The sequence below is a fragment of the Canis aureus genome, chromosome 13 (assembly GCF_053574225.1).
Source record: "Canis aureus isolate CA01 chromosome 13, VMU_Caureus_v.1.0, whole genome shotgun sequence".
Taxonomy (NCBI): domain Eukaryota; kingdom Metazoa; phylum Chordata; class Mammalia; order Carnivora; family Canidae; genus Canis; species Canis aureus.
The window spans coordinates 40,560,512-40,587,009 of NC_135623.1; the positions used below are offsets into that span (position 1 = coordinate 40,560,512).

General features: G+C 38.8%; 1 protein-coding gene and 1 long non-coding RNA gene across 9 annotated transcripts in view; both read left to right on the plus strand.

Annotated features, from left to right (window-relative positions):
- CRADD (CARD and death domain containing adaptor protein) overlaps positions 1-26,498 on the plus strand; it is a 177,856-nt gene that overhangs the window by 62,862 nt on the left and 88,496 nt on the right. The window lies entirely within an intron of this gene.
- The window catches only part of LOC144282322 (uncharacterized), a 28,202-nt gene continuing 1,742 nt past the window's right edge, over positions 39-26,498 (plus strand). Inside the window, exons 1-3 of the long non-coding RNA XR_013350731.1 lie at positions 39-265; positions 544-578; positions 20,514-20,601. This is a non-coding gene — a long non-coding RNA (uncharacterized LOC144282322). The remainder of the gene's footprint in view (positions 266-543; positions 579-20,513; positions 20,602-26,498) is intronic.

The window sequence follows — 26,498 nt, forward strand, 5'->3', positions numbered from 1 at the left end:
GGAATCCTAGAACTGATCTCAGGGTTCTAGAATAATGCTTTATATAATTGATTTGAAATTCTTACCTTTGACTGCTCCTCTCAGGATAGCTCTGGAATTTGAATCTCCTTTCCAGAGCTTTATTCTCATCTTCAACAGTTTTTGTTTCTTTTTTCTACACTGATTCACTTGAGGATGTTTATATACCTGCTTTGCTAGGGACCATGCTATTTTATGCCTGTTTACTCAACATCATTCTCAGTAGGGCTCCTTTGCACTCTCAGAGGTATCCCTGTTTTTATGGTAAACTATATGGTCACCCTACTTTACCCTGGTTAGATGTGGTTAAGGCTTATTAACCCAGATCTTGTTTGCTTGCTTTAGACTCTTGGCTTCTTCTTTTTTTTTTTTTTTTTTTTCCCTTCATGTTGCAGAAGCTACAAAGAGTCAACAACCAAATGAATGTGTTTTCCCAAATCATTCTACTCTCATTTATTTATTCATACCTCATAGTAAGTAGACTTATTGAGTACTTACTATGTTCCCAACATTGTTCTTTCCTAGGATGACTCAGTTCTCACAACAATCTTACGAGACAGGTACTGTATGTTTTTATCCTCATTTTACAGGACTGGACAGATGAATAACTTGTCTTTAATCACACAATGGGGAGCATACCTTTGAAACCAGTTAGTATTGAGTTCGTGCTGTTGACTATGAATATATGTGTATTGTTTATTCAAATATAGGTAATAGCTGGATCTAGGATGAATTGATAGTGGATATTGAATGGGTTCATTTGTCAGCTAGCAACTTAACATTATAAAGTTCTATATTAGTTATCTATTTCTATATAACAAATTACCCCCAAATCCAGCAGCTTAAAACGGTAAGCATTTATTATTTCACAAATTTTCTTTTGGTCAGGGATTTGGAAGTGCCGTAGCTGAATAGCTCAAGCTTGGGATCTCTCATGACATCTCAAGATGTCATCTGGGATTGGAGTGATTTCAAGGCTAGCATGTAGCATGGAGCTGGAGAATACATTTCAAAGATGGTGTATGTAAGTGCCTAGCACTTTTTTTTTTTTAAGATTTTATTTATTTGAGAGAGAGCGAGAGCACCACCAGAGAGCACAAATGGAGGGAATGGTAGAGGAAGAAGGGAGAAGGAGAAGCAGGTTCTCCATCAAGCAGACAGGCTTGATTCCAGGACCCTGAGATCATGACCTGAGCTGAAGGCAGATACTTAACTAACTGAGTCACCCAGGTGCCCCACATTAGACTTTTTGATTGTAATGTAAGTGCCTGGCATTAAATTTTTGATTGTTGAGCATCTACCTCAATGACTTGCATCTTGAATCAACGTATTTCCAGCTGTATAACACAGCTACTAGCAAAACAACTATGTAAGGAACCAGGCTGTCCCCAACCATGAAGTTCCCCTTTTAGAAAGACATTTCCCTCAATCAGGGAAGTGTTGGGGCCCAAGTAATTGGGCCCAGGGGATGCCTTCTTCATCCATACTGTCACTGTCAATAGGCTGAGACTGACACAGCAACTCACATGGGGCTGGGTGTTGGCAGATCTCACTTCCTTTCCATTTGAGCTCCTTCATAAGCTGCTTGAGTGTCCTCAGAACATGGAGGCCAACTTCCCCTAGAGCAAGCAGTCCTACAGAGTAGGGTGGAAGCCAAGAATGTCTTTTATGACTTAGTCTTGGAAGTCACGCTCTTCTGTCATTTTGGGAATATCTTATTGGTTACACAATTCCAATGGATTGGGGTGAATGACAGTGGAGGGTGAAGCAGGGCTTTGCTGAAGGTTTTTAGGTGGCATTCCAAAGTATAGTTAGCATTAAGGACTGAGGATGGTGACTATCTAGTTAACTCATAATATAGAGATCCTTTGCGTTCACCTCTAAGGCCTTTCTTTCTATTTTAGGCTTGTTAAGGATATCAGCCATGTTAATATTAAAGGCAGGGATTTTAGGTTGTGATAGTGGTCACTGAGGAATTTTGATATCTTGTTTTGCCAACTACTGACACCCTATCTCCTGTTAAGTTTTAAGGAGAAATAGACTGGTCAGATTAACTCTGTGTGTTTAGACAATGAGAGGCAGAGTTCCCTGTGGATTAGTGGGTTAGCAGACATGAGGCATTTGGACATAGACTTGTACTAAGGGCTGTAGCTTTTACATATGTTCGGACAAAGATATGCTCTAACCAGTTAGGACAAAGGCTATATCTGTTGGTGAAAAGTATGTAGCTCCTGAATTGGCTTTATCCCTCACAAACGAGTGGTGGGCTTATGAGGCCATATCTCAGAGGAGTCCAGCATTTCCTCTGTGCAGGTGTTTATCTCCTCTTGATTTGGAAGGGCCTCCATCTGTGTCCTAATTTCATTCTGTACCCTACATGACAATGAAGGCCTAGGGCAGAGCTGACATAAGGTGTTTATTTCAGGACCTTTCTGGTTTACTGCTGTATCCCCAGCATCTAAAACAAGGCCTGATCTATGACAGATGGTTGATAAATATTTTTTGAATGAAGAAAGGCAAAGTCTTCCTAAGTAGTAGGCAGACTTCATACATAGGAGTAGAAGAGGGAAGAGTAGTCTAAAGAGGAAATGGGTCCAGTGGGAAAAAGCTGATGAAAACATGCCAGACAGGCATATAATCACAACCTCTTAGCTTGTCAGGTATCCAGGGAACTTCCAAGTAGAGATAACACATGGCCTCCCTGCCTTCATCCATCCTGGGATCCCTCACTCCTCCAGCACACCTGTAGGTGGGAAGCTTGTGCACCCTCTTGAGATGAGCACACCACTGACCAAAAAAACCTCAACTTAAACAAGATTAGTTTCTTTGCCAATCATCAATTTTGTTTACTTTATTACCACCATCATGGAGGAATGACTTTTTCATCTGGGGGTAAATGAATTGTAACTTTTTAAGCACCATCACTTAAAACTATTGCAATTGTTTTGTTGGAGAATTTACTAAATTACTAAAACATGGTAGATTTCCTCATCATTTTTTTTGTTATTTTTAAGGATTTTATTTGTTTATTAGAGAGAGAGCATGAGCATAAGCAAGGGGAGTGGCAGAGGGAGAGGGAGAAGCAAACTCCCCGTTGAGCAGGAGTCTGATGTAGGACTCAATCCCAGAACCTTGGGATCATGATCTTCATGAGTTGAAGGTAGCTGCTTAACCAACTGAGCCACTCAGGTACCCTCCCCATCCTCTTAATGAAGTATTTGGAATACCATCTAATGTTTTCCTGTTATTTGATGATCAGTTTGGAAATATGGTGCTGTAATAAAGTGATATATTAAGGTCTACTCCAGGTGGACTTATTCCATGACACCAATTACCATATATATTACTGTTGTTGTTGTTTTTAATTCTCATGCCCATTTTTCATAGTTTTGCTATCTCCTCCTCTCTGACAGGCTATTAGTGTTCACTTTCTGATACTGCCACATGCCTACCTCAAGAGCTCCAGTCGCCAACAATATATCCTCTCTTGTTATATGTAGGAAAGTAGATGACTGGAGTTACTACTTTTGTGTAAAATATGAGGGTACTTTAACATGGGGACTTTGTGGTATCTATGAGTCTCCTTTTCTATTTCTGTAACCTCTGGTTCTTTTTAGTTAGTATTTTAGAAAGTTGGGCTCCTTAGACATGTGGCTTCTGGATAAGTGAGGTATTAATGACTCTTGTAATTTTTTTGCTCCAAAGTTTGAAAGTAGTAAGGTATCACTACCAAGAATGTGCTAATTTGGGGGACCAATTTTCTTAGCCAATTTTCATCAGAGCTTGAGAAAGAGAAAACAACCATAGGATGATGTGCATCCAGTCTATTCCTACAGGAGAAAAAGGATAAGGAGGAGGAGGAAGGGATGAGAAAATGTGCAAGGGAGTGTCATGTTCTAGTGGATAGTATTGAAAGATTTGTCTGGCTTTGGAGTGGAAAAATAGATTGTTGAGGATCAGGGAGGCCAGTCAAGAGTCCATGGCAGTTGTCCAAGTGAGGGATCATGGTGACTAGACAGGTGTGGAAGTGGTGCAGTAGCAAAGGGTGGTTGGATTTAGTATGTAATTGAGGTAGAGCAGATAATATGGTACACTACTTCTTTTATTAGAGTTTAGTAATGTGTGTTCATACCATACTTTCGTGTTTGCTAAGGAGTTAGTGTTATCAGTTAATCCTCATTGCTACTATTATTACCATAGTTGATTTGCTCCAAAAGTTTTATTACCAAATAAAGAATGAAGACCAGTCACTAGCCTGTGGACAGGCATCCAGATGTTTGAGATTAGAATCTAGAATTTGGTTCTGAAGATTTATCAGAACATATGTTTAGAAATGAACTTGAGATTTTTTTGCTCCTTGTAATTCTTATTTTATAATTTATCAAACAAAGATAATTTGGGGGCTTGTCTAGAAACTCTACAATTTTTAAGGAAGGAAACACAAATCTCCAAATCAACAACTTAAATATTTCTCATAGGATACTAAGAAACATAATTTATAGTTTGACTCATTTCTTTTAGTTAAATCTTTTGTGGATCTTTTGTAGTTCATGGCAGCTTTATTTATTTATTTATTTTAAAGTATTTATTTTAGAGAGATAGCGAGCACACACAAGTGGAAGCAGGGACAGATTGAGAGAGAGAGAGAGAGAGAGAGAGAGAGAAGCAGACTCTCTGCTGTGTGTAGAGCCCCACTCAGGGCTGCATCTGAGGACACTGAGATCATGACCTGAGTTGAAATCAAGAAAGTCAAGAGTTAAACAATCAACTGAGCCACCCAGGTGCCCCAATGGCAGCTTTAAATAGAATAAGATCATCTCAATGTTTCGGTGTTTGAGATGCAGTTGAACTTTTTTACATTTGGCATTGTTCAAATTATTTGATTTGTTGTTAATTTGATTTACATGATTTTATCATTATTTTTGGATTTTGTAGATTTTGATGTGATACCACTTTATATCAATTTATATTCAAGAGCTTCATTAAGATCCTGGGAGTATGGGGATCCCTGGATGGCTCAGCGGTTTAGCACCTGCCTTTGGCCCAGGGCGTGATCCTGGAGTCCGAGGATTGAGTCCCACATCAGGCTCCCTGCATGGAGGCTGCTTCTCCCTCTGCCTGTGTCTCTGCCTCTCTCTCTTTCTGTGTCTTTCATGAATAAATAAATAAAATCCTTAAAAAAAAAGATCCTGTTTTAGTTTAACTCCCAAGTATCCAGTTTTATTATTTTATTACAAGAAAGAAAATATGGAACCTTTAGGCTGGGACTGTTCACAGCTCAGAAATCAGATAAGTTCTTCTAATCATTTTGTAACTATTGATTTGTTGTGCTTTTATAGCACCTTGTTTCTTCTGAGCTATCTTTACAGGTTTCTGGGAATTCAAGGGCTAAGAAACATTCTACTAAGAATTTGAAATACCAAAGCATTTAATTTTGTGGGAGTGTACAGTGTTTATTACTTCTTAAGTTTCGAGGACCAGCAGAATGGAGAACTGTATTGTGTTACACAACATGCAATATGATAAGTATGTTTACTTTTATTGCACTTGATGTAACTGGACTGGAAAAAAACCAAAGAAATAATAACTGTTGATATAATCTTGCCTAGGAGGTGGGGGGAGGGCACAGGGAATGGGGAGAATTGCACAAGAAGAGAAGAAATCTTTTACAGTTAAAAAGTTGCATAGATGAATGAATAGTAAAACATTTATTTAGCTTCTCCAAACATTTATAGACTTCCTCTGTATTTTTTTGCTTAGGTACTTGATAAAGGGGGAAAACATTCCTCTTGAGTTCTTTGGCTGAAAAACTGATTCCATTATTTTGTTCTCTGAAGCTCTTCATCTTCCATGTTAGTCACCAGAGAATACTATTTGGCTATTTTGAAATCATTTCTGTTTCCAACTTAGCTTGCACTTTGCCCACTGAGAGCCTTTCTTCATCTCTTCTTCCTTTTCCTTTGCCCCACTGCTCGCTTTATTACCATCTCTTTTCCTATAGCCAAGAAAGGACCTTGTTAAGCATGATTTTCTCTTTTATGAACGGACTTAAAAAAATCCCTTTGGTACAATATATTCACAGGCACGCTCCCTCTGATCCCAGAAAAAACAAGCAACAGGAAGTAGAGGAAAACATGCAGCTCAACTCAACACAGATAGAAAAAAGTGGCCAAAGGAAAATGTGAGAACAACAAAGACTGTTCATTTGATTTCCAGGAATGGAAAGCATTGGTTGTCTACTCTTTTCAAAGTAAACTTTGATTTAGAGCTGACTGCCTGGTTAGTTACTCCCCTGGATGCTAAGGAGGGGCAGCTACCCTTTTTGGGCTTTCAAGGCCAAGTCTGCTAATTGTAGATATTACAGGCTAGCCCACCCCCGAGAGAAGTGGACAACAGTAGTCATTTGTCCATTTGGGCCCCAAGGTAAAAGCAGCACAAGGGTGTAGGGAGGATTTTCATTTGAAATGAAAAGAAGGTAGAAAAGAGGTTAGGGGAAAAAATACAGAAATGTTGGCCAAAAATATTGCAGTTAGAAGAAAACTGTTACCTTACTAATCTGTGTGTTATATTCATGTTCCCTATAATTCCTTCTGTTCTTATCTTTTTCTTATGATTTCCTGATTTCCTTCCCTTTTGTTCTCTCCTTTTTTTCTCTCTCTCTTCCTTCTTCCCATCCTCTCTCCTGATCCTTTCTTTTATCCTTTTTTTTTTAAGATTTTATTTATTTATTTATTTATTCATGAGAGAGAGAGAGAGAGGCAGAGACACAGGCAGAGGGAGAAGCAGGCTCCATGCAGGGAGCCCGATGCGGGACTCGATCCCGGGTCTCCAGGATCAGGCCCTGGGTTGAAGGCAGCACTAAACCGCTGAGTCACCCAGGCTGCCCTCTTTGATCCTTCTTTTTTGAGCTTTTAATATGGTGCCGTGGTGGAAACAAAGATGCTTAAGAACAAATCTAGCTTGGTTGATGACAAATTCACACACAAATGACTAATACCAGGTACTCCAAGGAGAATATACTACTAGAGAGATAGAAGACAAAGTTCCATGGTGAATCTAAGAAAAATGACTTCATCAACTTGTGGAGACTAATACTTAGACGTGATTTTTTTTTTTTTAAGATTTAATTTATTTGTTCATGAGACACAGAGAGGCAGGCTCCATGCAGGGAGCCCGATGTGGGACTCGATCCCAGGACCCCAGGATCATGGCCTGAGCCGATGGCAGACGTTCAACTACTGAGCTACCCAGGTGTCCCTAGACATGATTTTTTTTCTTTCTTTCATTCATTCATTCATTCACTCACTCACTCACTGACACCTTCCTCCTGCCCCATATACAAGTATTCTACCAGGAACTGAGGGGACAGTGTAATAGTGGTGACAAGGCAGGTATGGTTACTGCATCCTAGAAGCTTATATGCTAATGAATGTGTAATAAAGAGACAGCAGATAAGCCTATAAAGAGTAAATACAGGGCAGCCCAGGTGGCTCAGTGGTTTGGCACCGCCTTCAGCCCGGGGTGTGATCCTTGGGACCCAGGATTGAGTCCCACATCGGGCTCCCTGCATGGAGCCTGCTTCTCCCTCTGCCTGTGTCTCTCTCTCTCTCTCTGTCTCTGTGTATATCTCTCATGAATAAATAAATAAAATCTTAAAAAAAAAAAAAAAGTAAATACAGGTTGTGAAATGGGCTGTGAAGAGAATAAATACTCTTTGCAGTGGCAGCAAAGGAGAAAGCTGCCTTCTAGGGTAGGCTGGGAAGGCTCCTGGTGGAGGGGACTATTTCAGGAAACATCTGAAGGATGAGAGGAAGCCAGCCTTGGAGTGCCAAGAGAGGAGTGTCCTAGTCAGAAGGAGAAGTAAATACAAAGGGGTCAGTGCCCTGAGGGGAAGAGTGAGCCACTCTGCCGAACTGGCAGGAGTCAGGATGGCTGGGGTGAGCAAGGTAGGAGTGTCCAGGATGAGATCCAAGAGGGAGGTAGGCCTGGAGCCATAGGGACTTGAGGTTGTAGGCACAGTGGGAAACCTTTGGAAGGGAGTGGGATTTTACGTTTTAAAGTTCCATCTGTTTGCTGTATGGAGAATACATTTTAGGGGACCAGAGTGAAAGCATGGAAATTACAATACAATCTATACTAAAGGGGAAAAAATAGGTTATGAAAGTTCAGTGATTAAGAAGTGTATTATGAATACGATAATACTTTATCTGGACTTTTAAGAATGGTTGGAGTTTTGACAGAGATTTGGAGAGAAGGGAATTTCTAGAGCCAGAGGAAGGATGATGAAGGTATGGAGGATGAGAGACATGAAGCAAGTCTGGAAGAGGGCCAAGCTACTTAGTATGACTGGAGCGGGGAGTGTGTATATAAGGGAAGGAAAATGGACCTTCTGCCTTATAATAGAAGGTCTTGAATTCCAGGCCTCAGTTTTAGGAGTTTGGCTAATATACTTAGAAGACCAGTTTTTTTTTTTTTTAAATATTTTTAAAATTTATTTATTCAGAGAGCGAGAGAGAGGCAGAGACACAGGCAGAGGGAGAAGCAGGCTCCATGCAGGGAGCCCGATGCAGGACTCAATCCTGGGTCTCCAGGATCACACCCCGGACCGCAGGCGGCGCCAAACTGCTGCACCACTGGGGCTGCCCGAAGACCAGTTGTTTATTTTATTTAGGCATTTTTCATTTGCTGTGAGAAGTCTTCCTAGCTCTTGCTTTTGTTTTGTAGAAAAATTAACCAGATTAGCAGTTCTTATTATCTGTCTTTAGAACCTAAGATGTCTGAGTTGTTAGGCTCTTTATATTCTCTGCCCTACCCCGTAGTCACTGGCCCTGAGTAGCTCACCACTCACAGTGTATCACAACAGAGCCCAGATATAGGATGCTGGCTTCTCAGTAGAAACTTACATTGGAGGGTCCATATCTCTGGTGGTTTGTTTATTTCATTAATTCAGCAGGCACCCATTGAGCACTAGCATGGCTGTAGGTCCTGTTTCTCTTAGGCAAGTGTGACGGGCTCCCTGCTTTCCATATTACTTTCTGTTTTCTACTAGTTTCCTTAGTGATGATTCAGAGATACCATGCACTGTGATAGGCAGCATTCACCAAGGTTGGGAAGGCCTCCCTGAGGCAGTGACATTTGAGCTGAAAGCTGTGATGATTAAGGGGAAGATTTGCCCAATAGGTGATCCGGTGGCACACAGGCTGTAAGGCTGAGCTGGGTGCATGAGAGAGGGAGGAGAGGAGGCTGCTTGCTGTGTTTGGGATTCAGGGAACAAGGTGAGAAGTGCTGGGAGAAGAGACTGGACAGGTCAGCAGGGTCTTAGCCCTGCCTGCACATTTGTAGTGCCCCAGCTGGCTCAGGCCACACCCTAGGATCTTTGTGGTGGGATTCAGGCATCAACATTTTAAAAAAGGTCCCTAGGCAACTCTAACGTGAATTTGGTTTTTTCCTGATTGTACTGGGAAGCATTTGGTGAAGAGTGATAGCGTCAGATTGTCATTCTTTAAAAGATCACTTTGAGGCTGTGTATAGTGTGAAGAGAGGAAAAAGGTAAAGGGTATCATCGGGAAGATGAGCTAGGAGGTTCTAGTCATGTTCTAGGCAAGAGATGATGCTGGCTTGTACTAAGGTGGCGTTGGAGGCCACGGTGAGCATTGGTTACTTTGAGGAAGTGGGAAGTGGGGCTAAGAGAGAAGTCAAGGATGACTCCTAGTTTTGGGGCCTGAGCAGTTGGATTGGTAGAGTGGCTGTTAATGGATTAGGGGCAGTGAAGGGAAGACAGCTTTGGTGGGACAGGGAGAGGGTAGAGGGATCAGTTGACCTGGACTTTCATCCCCTTCTCTTTGTCCTCATGTCACTTTTTACAACACTTTAAGTTCATATTCCCAGTATAGCACCGTTAGGTTGATTGCCTGATATGGACTCTCAGATTTTCAGCAAAATTCTCTATGTGACCAAATTGGTCTTAAGAGCACCAGTTCCACTTTGTCACAAATGAGAAGAAGGAAGATTCTTAGAAATTTCCCCAATTTTAATTCTCTATTGCTCAGTATGCTTTGGGCCCTGATGTATTTCTTGCTGATTTTCAGAAAAATTCTGTCATGCTTTCATATAAAGGAGGGGCAGATGAATACTGTGAAATCAAAAAATTGCAGTGTTTTTTGGAGGATGAATTTTGCTTTCCTGCCATCTTCTGTGTTTTTGTTTCTTAATAACATGAAAGCAAGTACTACCCTACTGCAATAGAAACCTAAAACAAAGACCCAACTCAGCAGGAAGTAAAAGCCCAATAATATTACTTAAAATAAATTTGAAAAGATTAATAATTTGAAAGCTTTTTTTAAGCTCAAGAAAGAATTCATTGTCCATTGTCTTTTTTTTTCTTTTTTAAAGATTTATTTATTTAGAGGGAGAGAGAGAGAGTGTCAGTGAATGGGAGGACAGGCAGAGGGAGATAGAATCTCAAGCAGACTCTTCGCTGGGTGTGGAGCCCAATTGTGGGCCTCGATCACATGACCTTGAAATTGTGACCTAAGCCGAAACCAAGAGTTGGATGCTTGACTGACTGTACCACTCACGCACCCCTGGATTTATTGTCTTTGAAGTGATAGCCTGCCTCAACCAGGTTCCATCATGATACATTCTGAATAAAGATAACCTGAAAATGGTGCGATCAATTGTAACTACTACTCTCATTATGTCAGGCAAGTGATTAATCAGTAAATATTTATTGCTATTATTTCTGAGGTGAGGCTGAGAGCAATAAAGAAACAGAAGGCTTGTTCTTTGCTTTTACGGGATTTGCAGTCTATTGGAGAAATATGCCTGACTGACTTACTGATTTTTCCTTCCTCCTCCCCTTCCTTGTTCCCTCCCTCCCTTCCTATCTTCCTTCCCTCCCCAAGAGTAGCCAATGAGGTGAGAATCTGTGACTCTTCTGTTTTGGAGTTAGCACTCAGTGATTCCAGAATGATGTATCTGGGCATGGGTCAAGACCAATGCAGATTTCTAGACAATTATCTTTTTTTGGGGGTATTTTATTTTATTTATTTTACTTATTTTATTTTATTTTATATTTTATTTTATTTTATTTATTTTATTATTTATTTTATTTTTATTTTAATCATGATAAGTATACTCTTTAATCCCCATCACCTATTTCACCCATCACCTCTCTCCTTCCCCTCTGGTAACCATCAGTTTGTTTTCTATAGCTAAGAGTCTGTTTCTTGATTTATTCTCTTTTTTTTCCTTTGCTAATTTGTTTTGTTAGATTCCACATGTGAGTGAGATCATATGGTATTTGTCTTTCTCTGACTTATTTCCCTTAGCATTATACTATCTAGCTCTATCTATGGTGTTGCAAATGGCAAGATTTCAGTCAGTCTTATGGCTGAATAATATTCCATTGAATATATATATACCACATCTTTATCCATTCATCTGTTTATGGACACATGGGCTACTTCTATCATTTGGGTATTGTGAATAATGCTGCAGTAAACATATGGGTGCATGTATCCCTTTGAATTAGTGTTTTTGTATTTTGGGGGGGTATATACTCAGTAGTATGATTATTGGATTGTTGGGTAGTTCTATTTTTAATTTTTTGAGGAACTTCTGTACTGTTTTCCATAGTGGCTGCAAGAGTTTATATTCCCACCAACAGGGTTAGAGGGTTCCTTTTTCTCCACATTCTCTCTAATGCCTGTTGTTTCTTGTGTTGCTGATTTTAGCTATTCCGAAAGGTGTGAAGTGGTATCTCAGTGTAATTTTGATTTGTATTTCTCTGATGATGAGTGATATTGAACATCTTTTCACACATCTATTTGCCATCTATGTATCTTCTTTGGAACAATGTCTGTTCATGTCTTCTGCCTATTTTTAAACTGGATTATTTGTTTTGTGGGTGTTGAGTTGAATCAGTTCTTTATATGTTTTGGATACTAACCCTTTACTAGGTATGTCATTTGCAAATATCTTTTCCTATTCAGTGGGTTGCCTTGTAGTTTTGTTGATTGTTTCCTTTGCTGTGTGGTGTTTCCTTTGCTGTGTGGAAGCTTTTTATGTTGTTGTAGTCCCAATACGTCATTTTTGCATTTACTTCCCTTGCCTCATGAGGCATATCTAGAAAAATGTTATGTCCAATGTCAGAGAGATTACTGCCTGTCTGCCTTGAAGGATTTTTGTGGTTTCAGGTCTCACATTGAGGTCTTAATCCGTTTTAAGTTTATTTTTTTGTGTATGGTGAAAGAAAGTGGTCCAGTTTCATTCTTTTGCATGTGGCTGTCCAGTTTTCCCAATGCTATTATTGAAGAGACTGTCTTTTTTCCCATTGTATGTTCATTCCTCCTTCGTTGAAGATTAATTGACCACATAATTGTGGGTATTATATTGATCTATGTGTTTATTTTTATGCCAGTACCATACTGTTTTAATTATCACCACCTTGTAATATAACTTGGAATTTGGAACTGTGATACCTCCAGTTTTAGTTTTCTTTTTCAAGATTGGTTTGGCTACTGGAGGCCTTTTGTGGTTCCACATAATTTTTAGAATTGTTAGTTCTAGTTGCTGTTGGTATTTTGATAGGGATTACGTTAAATCTCTAGACTGGGGGGATCCCTGATGGCTCAGAGGTTTAGTGCCTGCCTTCGGCCCAGGGCATAGTCCCGGAGTCCTGGGATCGAGTCCCACATCGGGCTCCCTGCATGGAGCCTGCTTCTCCCTCTGCCTATGTCTCTGCCTCTCTCTCTGCCTCTCTCTGTGTATCTCATAAATAAATAAATAAAAATCTTTAAAAAAAATCTCTAGATTGCTTTGGGTAATATAGACATTTTAACAATATTTGTTCTAACTAATCAGCATGGAATGTCTTTCCATTTCTTTGCATCATCGTCAATTTCTTTCCTCAGCGTTTTATAGTTCTCAGACTACAGGTATTTTACCTATTTGGGTAAGTTTATTCCTAGATATTTTATTGTTTTTGGTGTAATTGTAAGTGGGATTGTTTTCTTCATTTCACTTTCTGCTGTTTCATTGTTAGGGAATAGGAATGCAACAGATTTCTGTACATTGATTTTGTATCCTGCAACTTTATTGATTTATCAGTTCCATCAGTTTTTTTTGGTGGAGTCTTTAGGGTTTTTTTTTTTTTTTTATATATATATATGGCATCATATCATCTGCAAGTAGTGAGAGTTTTAATTCTTTCTTGCCAATTTGAATGCTTTTTATTTCTTTATGTTATCAAATTGTTATGGCTAGGACTTCCAGTACTATGTTGAATAAAAGCAGGAGTGGACATCCTTGCCTTGTTCCTGACCTTAGGGGAAAAGCTCTCAGTTTTTTACTACTGAGTATGATGGTTATGCTTGACTTTCTTGAATGAGGTAACTATTTGAGGTGTAATTGGGAGCTAAATTATGGAGATGAGAACAGTGGACATTTACAGAAAGGGGAGGCCAGCCAGAAAGAGCCATGAGGTCAGTGAAAGCCTTATAGGCCATAGGGCTTGGCTCTCAAATGTTTGCTTCAATCAAGGTGGAAGTTAAGATGGACCTTAAATGATACAGAGAACTTTATTTAATTTTGTGTTAATAGTTAACATTTCACTTATTTTGAACTGCCAGCAGGCACACAAGTCATACATGCCGAAGGTCTCCTTCCTACTCCTGTTCCTAGTCCCTTGTCCCCTATCCAGAGGCAGTGCTCTGAGTCCTTTCTCAACAGGCTCTTTCAGAGATCATGTAATACTTTCTCACACATAGGTAGCATTTCTTATTTGAATTGATGAAATAGTTATATTTTTTAAATGTATCCCTTCCCAAGTGCTAAAATAGTAAAGAACATGTGAGCTAAACAAAACAAAACAAAACAAAAGAAACCCAACAAATTATTTTCCTGTTGGGAGGCCCCCTGCTGTGCTGGTCTGATTTATTGGTGGTGAGCAACACATGCATGATATTTGCTGGAATGTTGGTAGCTGCAAAGTTAGCAACTGTGAACCCTGCACTGCTTGGAGAATGACGATAATATTGTCTTGAATGTCATGCTGTGCTTGAAAGTCATGATGATTTTCTCTAATCTGCACTACAACTCCACCAAGTGGGCCTTTTCCTTCTTTTGCAGATGAGAAAGCTGAGACCCAGGCCACCCAGCAATAAATAGGAGGTACAGTTAAGGTCTGAACTGACTTGAGCTGGAGTCACTGCTGTCTTACTTTATTCTGTGGCTTTAAGTTCTGAGACATTGATGTGAACTTGTGGTGACCCAAGAGGAAAAAATATGAGTGCAAGCTTTGCTCTTCTCTATTAAAAAAAATCTGCTAACAGGAAAAGGGCAGATTCACAGCTCTGGTATAGGGGGTATAAGTCAAGGCAGTGTATCTGTCTGTCTATCTATCTACATATATATATTTTTAATGTAGATAAACCACCTCTCTCACTTTGAGTATTTGAACCTTAGATTATGGAGAGTCTTATGGATGATAAATAAATACTTCTAATTCTAATTAGCATTTTGGATTCAAGTTTAGAAAGTCTTTCTATATTTTACTTTTTGTCCAACATCTCCCTTGACAAAAGATTGTTACCCACTTTTATTTTTATTTTATTTTATTAGATTTCATTTGTTTAAGAGAGAGAGAGAGAGAGAGAGAGAGCCTGCACAAAAAGGGGGAGGGGCAGAGGGAGAAGTAGACTCCCTGCTGAGCAGGGAGACCCATGTGGAGCTGGATCCCAGAACTCCAGGACCATGACCTGAGCCAAAGGCAGGTGCTAAACTGACTGAGCCACCCAGGTACCCCTTTTAGCCACTTTAAAAGGCAAATAAATAAATAAATAAATAAATAAATAAATAAATAAATAAATTGGGAGGACAATCCTCTTCTACTGTTTGTTTTGGTTTTGTTCTGCATTGGGAAATTTTTAATAGTGTGCTTTTGTGTAACTGTGGTCCCAAGCTGCACGCACAAAGCTAATACTGTGGCAGAAGGTGATGCCAGGCTCCACTGACTGCAGCATTTCAGCAGTGATGTGTGAGTTAGTGGCTTGTTCCATCTGGTGGATTTTACAGCCTGAGGCTGGAAAGAGAGCTCCAGGTGGCAGATATTTGACAGGCTATTTTTATTTGTTTAGGGGAGGCTGAGTAAGTCTAGTTAAAGAACATGGACTCTGAGTTTGAATCCTAGATCTTCCACTTAACTAATCATGGAATCTTGGGCAAATTATACCCACGCAATGGAGAATAGACTGGAATGGCTCCCTCACAGCTTTAAGTGAGTAAATGAATATAAATAAAACACTTAGAACAGTGTTTAACTCAACTAAAGTAAGCATACCCTTGGCTACTGTCACTGTTTTGTTAGTCCCACCCCATTTTCTAGTCTCTCGTCCACCTTTTCTCATGTCTGGAATATGAATGCAACATCCATAGCTTCCATATGGGACCTTGAGGGAGAGGTCTAAAGAACATTAGATTCACTGCTTCTCAGAGTGTCGAGACGTTCACCCCAGTGTCTCTTGCTTACTTGTGGTCTTGTTAAATGAAAGAAATGTGCCTTATTTCTTTTGGTTGCTCCATTATTTCTACAGCACAGAAGGAGAGAGAAAATATGACCTGTGCAGGGTGTTTTGAGAAGTTCGGTATGGTTAGCAGGCAGAGTGTGAGGGGCAGGGTGTGAGATGACACTGGAGCCATTTGCATGGCTTAGATTTTGAAGGGTTTTATAAACCACATTATGGATTTAGGATTTTATTCCTGCTGAGTTATTTTAATCGGGGGATCAGACATGATCAGGATTTTGGCTTAAGAAAAATCACTCTGGCCACTCTGTGAACAATGAATTAGAAATGAGAAGATTGGAAGCAGGGAGACCTGTTTGAAGGCTATTACAGTAATTCCAGTGAGTGGTGATTAAGGCAGTAGGGATGGAGGGAAATGACAGAGTCCTAGAAATATTTAGGGATAAAAAAGAGGGAGAAGAAAGCCTGGAGTAACTTGGGAATTTCTGGTTTGTGTGACGGGTTGGATGGTGGTGTTCTTCAATGACAAATGACATAAGAGATGGTGCTTCTTAGTCTTTTTTATCAATGGGTTTAATAAAGTCATCTTGGAGTTTCAAATATCACATTTCTTCCTGCTCCTTCTTGTGTCCCCATCCCTTTTTTTTCTTTCTTATTAGTTTTTCATGGAAGGAGGGTTTGAGTCTCAGTTGCTCAAGAAATTCACCTTCATGCTAGGAAAGTGTCTGTGGCAGGCTTAGAGGAATTTTCTTCCTAATTGTAGAATTATTTGTGATATTTTGTAAGCAGTAGTATTATTTTTTGACTATAGGGAATGGAATGGAGGTCATTAGTATATAAAAACTTTTATCTTTCTTAATCTTTTGTTGTGATTTTATGTGCAATTCTTTCTATGAATATGGTGAAAAGGATAAATACCACATATAAATGAAAGGCATCCTTCCAATTTTGCATTATTTGGGAAAGAAATCCCCATGGACAATGAATGTAAGGGATCAACAAATGTTTCTGATTCAGAAATTAAGATATAGCTGAATGGACATCTTAAATTTTGAGATGGTTATAAATTGGAAATATAAGATTTAGTCTAGGTCCAATCTAGAGAATGAAAAAGGCTCAATATTTTTGAAATTATTAATGATTAGATCGTCAGCTTGATATACTTGAAGATAAACATTTTAGTGCTAACTGCCTGCTTCTCAGGAAGTAAAGAGCTTTTTGAACAGTTATTTGGGGAGAGGTCAAGAGGGAATTGCTGTGTTTTTTTGTTGTTGTTGTTGTTTTTAATGAAGGTTTAAATTAGTAATAATAGTAATAATAATGTCTTATATTTCTATAGCACTTTCCAGTTTACACTGCTCTTTAAAATGTGTGATTTGTTTCACCTTCTGTGAAGTAGGTAGGGAAAATATCTCCATTTTAGAGACAAGGAAGCTGAGACCCATGGTTTACCTCAGGTCATTTGATTCCTAGAGCAGTACTTTTTCCAGTAAACACCAATATTCCCTGTGCCTTACAGTGGTATTCGCAGTGTGGCCGTGTGGTGAAGGGGAGCCTATTATGGAGGGTGAGGGAATGAATGGTTTCCTGGGGGTGCTTTCACTGATTGCCTTAGAAATTTGTGATATAAAAAACACAGTTCCAAGCATACATATGAATGGAAACAAAAAGAATTATTATTATATAGCTGGGAAAGTATATATACTTTAAGTATGTGTATACTTTATACCCCTTCCTGGTAGAAATTGGGAGATAGGCATTTTTTGTCTGGTGCCTCTGCATTGATCCTGGGTATATAGCCCTGTGCAGTGGGTAAGTACTCCTGCTTCAATTTAAAACTTCTTCTCTATTTACATTTTCCTATAGGACTCATGAATGCAAGCCACCTTGACTATCAAATGGGGGCTTGTTCCTTGAGTCAGCCATAAAAGTTGGGGCACTCAATGAGTAGAGAAGCTCCTTCCAGGGAAATACTAGTGACTCGGTTTTATTGTTGGGAAGAGCCTGAGGGAGGAGGAGGAAGTGCCCACTGGCACTTTTGGACTCCAGGAAGGATTGCAGTTAGCCCCTATAAGCATGCTAATTAGAAGCTGATCCTCAGGCAGCAGCAGCTCCTGGAATGTTAGCCATAGTCCTTCCAGTGAAAACTAGGAGAGGGCATTTTTGCCTGTTCTGTCTGTGTTGAGCCCTAGGGGTATAGCCATAGTGAGTGCTCAGGGATGCCTATTAAAAACTGCTTCTTTGTTTGCTACAGTCCTGTGGCACTCAGGAATGTAAGCTCTGTTGGCTATCAGAGATTAGGTAGTCTGGGGGCCTGTCTCAGGTGGCAGTCCCAAAAGCTGGGGTGCCAGACAGGTGTTCAAGCTTTCTCTGGAGAGGTGCAGGTGACTTGGTTTTATCATTGGACTGGGCCAGAGAGTGAAGGTAGGGAAGGGTTCCCGCCAGCTCCCCCAGGCTCTAAAGTGGATTGCAGCCAGCCCCTAGATGCATGCCAAATGGAAGTCAGACCCTCAGGCAGCAGCTTGTAAAGTATGCACACAAATCCCTACTAGGTAAAGACTGAGTGATGGATGTTTTTGTCTAATTTCTCTGCAATGAACCCTTGGGGGATAGCCTGGGTGAGTGCTTACGTGCCCAATAAGAACTACTTCTTTGTTTTCTATAATCTTATGAGTCTCATAGATGCAAGACCTTTTGGCTTTCAGAGCAAGGCGTTTGGGAGACTGTCCCTTGGGTGAGAGTCTTAAAAGTTGGGGCACTAGATGTGTGGTCCAAACCCTTCATTCCTCAGGGAGAAGCTGGGAGTTGGAAGTTCCCTTCCTGATTACATGGCACAATGTTGGGGGTGGGATTATGGCAAGATGTGTCTCAGCCTTTTGTGCCTGTTTTATTTTATTATTTTTTTTTTAAAAAGATTTTATTTATTTATTTATTTATTTATTTATTTATTTATTCATTCATGAGAGAGACACAGAGAGAGAGAGATGCGGAGACACAGGCAGAGGGAGAAGCAGGCTCTAAGCAGGAAGCTCGATGTGGGATTCAATCCCGGGACTCCAGGATCATGTCCTGAGCAGAAGGCAGGCGCTCAAAGGCTGAGCCACCCAGGTGTCCCTTTTTGTGCTTATTTTAATGTGGGAATTTTCTCACTTGCCTGATCTGTAGGTGTCACTCAGCTAATTTCTGGATTTTTCTCAGAGGGCATCATTATGTGCAGCTGAATTTTTGGTGTGTCTGTGGGAGGAGGGAAGTTCAGGAGCCTTCTATGTTGCCATCTTGGTCCCTCCCTCTTGTTTCTGTTTTTTAAGATAATATTTATGAAGACTTACTGTGTGTGAGGCATTATGCTTCAGCTTTAGATCCTATATTATTACATTAATTCCCATAGCAGTAGCTGCTTGCAGTAGGTGATATGATCCCTATTTTACAGAAAAGAAACCAAAGTTTTAGAGGGGAGGCATGGCCAAGGATGTACAGTTAGCAAATGACAGAGCTGGAGTTTCAATTGATCTGTTTGATGTAATAGCTCAAATCATCACATTTCACACTCACTTAGAGGAGAGCAGACTTCAGGTCATCTATTTTCTCCAAATCCCACCAGTTTTCTTAAAGTGGTCTCATAACAAGCTTTTTATGACTTGAAAAAAATGTATGAATACAAGTCTCTTGAAGAAATACACAAGCAAATTAAATTAAACATTATTTTAATCCAGATAAACCAGTATTAACATTTTGGAATAGATAGTCTGTATTTCTTAGACAAAGACTTAAATATAGAAGCGCTCTTAAGGCTAAAAGCACTCTACTAACAAATGTCTCTTTAGTGTACCCAAAATTGTATGCTTACTAAAAGTCTTTTGTGTTTTTTCTTAGTTCTGTTCATACCAGTTGCATTTACTATTGCAATTATGTAATCTAAATATTACATAAACCAATGAAATATGGGTATAAAAATAGAGCAGTTTTCTCCACTAAAATTAGGTTGAATGCTTTAGCAAATTGTGATCAAGACCGATCCTGAAATAGTTGCTCTGGAATTCATAGCGGGTGGAATAACTGTAAAAGATTTGAGAAGAAATGTTAAAAGCCATGAAGGATTCCATATTCATAATACTTCACAAGTGTATTTACATTTTTGTTCCATGTTAACAAAACTGAAAATGAAAATAGAGAAGATGGATTATGGATATGATTTATGCAGGAAAGATGATGTGGAATTCTAGCAAGCAATACTCAAGTCCTTAGCTTTAAGTGAAAAAATGAGATGTTTTAGGCAGCAGGTGGTGTTTTGTTTTTGTTTTTTTTTAATGAATCTTCATTTTCACTAGCTTTTGAAATCAAGCAATTAACTTCTACTCCTAGATATGTTAGATAAGAATGCTTCTATATGTCTCAAAAGGTGAATTAGATATAATTTACTAAGCTACTTTTTTCCATTTTATATATTATGGGCATATTTCCAAGACAGTAAATACAGATTAAAATATTTAATGGCAGTATAACAAATGTTCAGGAAAGTGCACAGATCCTAAATGATTGCAGAGCAAACACATTTTGTAACCCCCACGTAGGTCAAGAAACATTTGTAGTACCCCAGGAGCCCTCCACAGCCTCCTCTTCCCCACCAGACATAACTGCCATTGTGACTTCTAACACTGTAGTGACTGTTTTTAAACTATGTAAAAGAAGCATATGTAGTTTTTTGATTTTGACTTTTTTCTCTACTTTTGTTTGTGAGTTTCATCCATGTTTTTAAGCAGTATTATTATTTGTTCATTCACTGTGGCTGTTGAATATTTTTTCATTGAAATGAAATACTAAAATATTTACTTACTCAGTTGTTGATAGCCTTTGGGGTTGTTTCTAGTTTTGGAGTACTATGAAAAATGTTGCTATGAACATTCTTGGACATGGCTTTTGGTATACATGAGAAGGTTTTAATTCTTGTTGTTTGTTTGTTCGTATGCCTAGGAATGGAGTTAGTGGGTCCCAGGATGTATTTGTGTTCAACTTTAAGGTATACTGCCAAAGTGCTTGCACCTATCTACACCCCACATAGGTGAGTTTCTCTTGCTCCATATCTTTGGCAACACTTGGTATTGTCAGTTATATTGATTAATCTGATAGGTGTATGGTAGTATCTTGTGATTTTAATTTGCATTTTCCTGATAACTAATAAGGTTGAACACTTTTTCATGTATTTATTGGCCATTTGGGTATCTTTGGCAGGGATGGAGGAGGTTTAAAGTGCTTCTTTAGGTTTCTTGCCCTTTTTTTCTATAGGATTGCCAGACTTTTTCTTATTTATTTGTACTTCATATATTCTAGATATAAGTTTCTTTGTTCATTACATGTGTTAAAAATATACTCCCACCCCACAAGAAAAATCTTCTCCTACTCTTGGTTTCCTTTTCTTTCTTTTTTAATAGAGGTTAGTGGAAGTTTCTAATTTAATTTACCAATTCCTCTTTAATATTAGTGATTTTTGAGTCCTACTTAAGAAATCTTTGCTTTGTCTCGAGCCCAGAGCCCTGAAGATATATATCCTCCTGTGTTATCTTACATCAGCTTTATTGTTTTACTTTTCATAGTTAGATCTACAGTTCACTTAGATTTAATTTATGTCTATGGTGGGAAGTTAGATTTGTTTAATTTCGTAGCATGTTGGTATCCAGTTGATCAAGTAGCATTTACCAAAAAGATCATCCATTCTCCATTGCTTGGCAGTGTTATCATAATTCATGAATTAAATATCTGTATATGCACAGATCCAGTTCTGGAATTTGTCTTCTCTTCTATTGGTGTATTTCTTTTGTGCTAATATAAGTTTTGATTACTGTAGCTTAATAAAGTGGAGTTTAAGTCCCCTTTGTACCAACTGCTGATGATATTCTTTAGTTCTTTACATTTCCAAATAAAGCTTAGATCCAGTTTATTGATTTCTACAAACATACACAGAGTCTACTAACACTTCAGGGATTTTGATCAAGGTTGCTTTGAATTAAGAAAGGTAATATAAGAAAAAAGATTTCTTTGGATTTATAGATCAATTGCTTTGAAAGTCAAATCTATAGAATTGACTTCTTTGTAATATTGAGCCTTACAGTTCATATGCATGGAAGATCTTCCCATTTGGTCTTTACTTCACTCAGTGTTTCATATTTTAATTATTTGGCTTTATAATTCTTTTCAATGGCTATAGGATCTTGTGGGTAACGTCAAAATTTATTTAATAAATAACTTTATGTTGTAAACTTAGATTATCTCTATTTTTCTCACCGTTATAAATGGTATGACTATAAACATTCATGTGTATATATATTTTAATACCTTTTTATTTCCTTATAATTAACTTCTCAAACTATGAAACTGGAACACTGAGATTTAGCTTCCCCTGCAAATTGTACCATTTTAAGCTCTCACCCGCTGTTATAATAGTTTCTAAACTTGTCAACCTAGGGAATTAGTGATTTTTAAAAATATTTTTCAGTTTGATGAGAAAAAATAATAACTCGTTGTTCCTTAAATTTGCATTTTTTATCGCTAGTGGGATTGAGTAAGCCATTTGTAGGTCTTTGTGAGTGGCTTCTTCTTAGCTTTTGCATATTTTCTATCTTTTTTTTTTTTTTAATCTTTAGGTAAAACCCTTTGTCCCATATATTCACAAAATATGAGTCTGTACAACAAATGAGTTAACCAGCATCCTTTTGTTACTTGAATGGGCCTTTGCTGAAGAGCAAAAAGAAAACCCTATTTCACTTTGTGATTATTCTCCAAATCTCTGTGTCCTTTACATACTTAGTAATATCTTAGCAATAATGTGTGTAGTAGTGATAATGGGAGAGCTTGGTTCTTGTTTCACAGAGTCGAAGAATGAATCTGGTGGACAAAGGAGAGTAAAATGTTAGAAGTTTTTTAAGTGAGGATACAGAGAAAGCTTTCAGAAGTGAGATGGGTCCCGATAGGGTTGCCACTGAGGGCTTGTAGTGGCAATCTTTTATTGAGAATTGACTGGGAAACTTGTGGCCTTGAGATTCTTGTGTCATCTTGGTTTGAATTAGGACTGATGATAACATCTTTAATGGCTTACTTCTTCTTTGGGGTCTGGTTATTCTTTTGGTCACAGATGACTGTCATAACTGCTCCCCCCACCCCCCCCACACACACACATGCCTAGGGCAGGGTGGTCTGGCTTGCTCCCTCTCTCTGGTTTCCTTACACCTCAGCATTTTTGGGATTTCTATGAGTCTGATTCTGTGGCCCCCTACCTAGCCCTGCCTAGCTCTGTTTGTCCCTAACTCACACCTCCCCCTGGAATAGTAACCCTAACTGCTGTTAGGGAATGGAACAATGACCGCTCTGGCTTCTTCAGGCTAAAAAAAGAGATGGTATGAGGGGACAGCAATCAGAGTATTTTCAGGGGTCAGTCAAGAGGTCCACAGTATGCTCCCTGGGATCATGATGGGCAGCAAAAGGTACATTCATCAGCACATGCAAAAGGATAAACATAAAATAAGTATTAGACCCCAAATTTTGATTACATTTCTTAAATAATATCTCCAGTTACCTGTTTTGTCAAATAGATCATTGGATATCTTTATCTTTTTTAATTGATCACAAATGTCACCTATTACTTGGGACACTTTGCGAGAATTATCTGTAATGCTGAAACAACATATGAAGAAACTCTTCACACCCCAAATGGTGTAGCAATAATAGACAGTCAATAGTGGTATGGTTCTTCAGAAGTCCCTCTCTGACTTGACTTAATTCTTTGTTGAGTGTATCCAGTTGCTTGGGAAGTATTATTAGAGTCTTGGAGCAAGCATACTATTTTGCCTATTTTATATCACTGTCCTGTCTAAAGTCCTGCAAGTCCCATAGTGAGCTTTGAGGCTCTTTTAACCATGAAGGCAATTGTATGCTTGGCTGTAGCCTTTGTTTGCAATTGTACCTTAGAGGTGACTTTTAGGATAAATATGACTAAGGGAAAAACCATCAAGAAGCCCTCTTTGTTTGAGGGCTAGCCTGGACAGTATTATAATTACAGGGAATCATTTGCAAGTGGAAGAAAACTTGTCTCAAGAGATAAGTATATCCCCAAGTACATCATTCAATCCAATCATTAAGTGGGGTCATCCATTATCTTCACGTCCATAGTTAACCCATGCAGGGGGATATGCTCTGGTGTTAAAGGAGCAATTTTGTCATCCTAAGCCATATGGAATTGGTCAGCGTGCTAGTTGAGTTATACAACTTGCTGGGGAATTCCATTTTTGTTGTTTAAATAATCATATACCCATGGAGTCCTGTTATTATTTCCATAGAATAAAAAGCATAAAGATTATCTTGTACATGAGCCATTGTGTAGAGATAGAAAGGCTATTTCTCTGAATTTTACCTCAAGTAGTCTAAGTTTGGCAAACAACATTCATATAAAGAGGATCAAAGCTATAATTGAACATCCACAAAGATGTGTTATTGAAACATAGTTTTTCTCTATGATAACCCTTATTTTTAAATCAGAGGTAGCCAAATCAGGATGACCTGTCTGCAAAAGGTCCACTTTTAACAAACTTGGCCTCATTATTTACATAAGCTCAGTAAGAATAATGATTGCTAATATAGATCTTTTAGAATCTGCTTTGCTGGAATTTTTAATAAGGAATCTTTAGGTTGAGCTTTTAGTAGCCTTTCCAGGCCAGAAGCCAAGCCAAGTATTTGCCGTCATGCCTATAATACCTATAGATTTGGGCAGATTCCTCTTCTTGAGGTCATCAAAGTATCCTGAGTTTCCTGCACCTGCCAGAAAGTGACATTCTTTACTCACCTGGTAAGGCTGCTGGTAACTCTGTGAGCGAGGTATCAGGCCAACATTTCCAAGTGGCTTTATGGCTCCAGATTTCATAAACTCAACCTTAGTTTCTTAAAGCTGTTTGGTCATACCTGAGTCTATGCGTGTGTCTCAAATATGACATTCCAGTCAAAGCCTTGGTAAAATAACCAATATTTCCAATGATGTCCTGTTATAAGAACAGATTCTTATTGAACTTATGCAAATGACTATGACTGCCATGGAGAAAGAATACTTACGGAGACCTTTTGAATTTTAGAGGGTTCAAGTAGAGAGAAAAGTTAATGTTATAATTGGTTTACAAATGAATAGTTTACCACATTTCTGTAAGTCATAGATATCTTAAGTTTTCTTAATCTGGGAGAGAAAATGATCATCTTTTGAAGTAACTTAATTTATAAAATATACAGCTTCACATAGTTCTGAGTCTGTGGTTTGTGGGTTTGTACTTACTTGCATTACTCCTTTAAAAAGAAATGTTAAAAAATTGAAGCTGATGTTCTTTGTGACAATTCAGAGTGTGTTTATGGTATATTGGCTTCTAGGGCACTAAGCTTCTGTCTCCAGTATTGACAGTCTTTGTGAGCTCATTAGCCACTGTTCTGGTAAAAGCCATTTTGATCTGTGATGAGGGTACTACATTAAAAGGGCATTGATGTTGAAAATCTACACTTTGGTCCATTCATTAAAATGCATTCTTCACAAAAAAGCAATATGAATTTGCAATGTGAAGGATAACATTTCTTTTTAAAACTCTTGAAACCAGGTAATTTAATTATGTCTCTGCCATAGCCTTTTATCTTCCTCTGCAAAGGAACTCTGTCTCCTCTGACACCTCATATTGGAAGCTGCTCTTCTTATCCTCAGAATTAATTAACATGCAAATACTTGTCTAGAAATGTGGAAACACTGCTTTTCAATTAGCATTTAAATGTCATTCTTAATGATGTCAAATTGACTCCTTTAAGGGAGAATTAAAGTGATATAGTTATCTCTTGATTTGGTATTTCTGGTTATTTGGTCTTATTGGGAACTTTAATCTTCTATTGTTCATAGGCCAAATTGAGTCAGATACAAGACCATACTTGACTGCAGCAAAACCAAGCTATGGCCTTCTATTTCCTATGGTTTCTAGATAGGCCTACTTGCCATATCCTGCACTGCTACTCAGTAACATGTTTATTTGTGTTGGAGTAGCACCTGCAGGAACTGTTAGCATCAAGTCCAAGGTACCCAGGAGCAAGCAGGGGTGTAGGGGAGCTTTGGTAGCAAATGTGTGATCAAGAATAAAGAGGGTGGACTTTGGAGTTAGAGATCCAAATAGGTTCAAATCTTGCCTGTGTCACTTTGAAGCTATGCGACCTTGACATATTGCTTCCATTCTCTGAGGTTCAATTTCTTCATCAGTAAAACGTAAATAGTATTATCTACTGCTCAGATTGTTGGGAGGGTTAAAGGTGATCATGTATATAAGGTATTTCATAGGGAGAGTAGACCATCTGCTGTAACAAAGAACCCCCAAATCTCAGTGGTTTAACTTCGCTTATTTCCTGCTTGGGAGGGAGTGCATTGCTCCATGCAGACATTCAGTGACCCAGACTTCTTTCATCCAGTTACCCTGACATTCCCTATGGCCTTGGAACCCTTTATTGGATCATCTGTCTCTGGCTGGCAGGCGAGGGCAGGTCATGAGCCTGAGGATTGAGCAGAAGGCTCTATGGGCCAGGTTAGGGTTGGTGCATCTCACTTGCACTCATTTCTCACTGGCCAGAACTCTATTCCAAAGACACACCTACTTTCAAGTTAGCCCATGAAATGTGTGTATCAGGAAGAAAACAAAATGGGTTTGTTTGGTGAACACATAGTCCTCCACTACAAGTACACAGTAACATTTGTTGAGTAAATGGAAGAAAGAATGAATTCTGTTTATTTTCTTTTCCATAGACTCCTAAAGTATTAGAGCTGATAGAGAGCCTTAGCAGTGATAAAGTTTTACTCTCTATTTCTTTAGATGAGGAGTCTGAAGACCTGGGGAATTTAAGGGCCTATCTAGCTATTAATGACAGGACTAGAACCTATTTCTCTGAAATCCTGCTATTTGT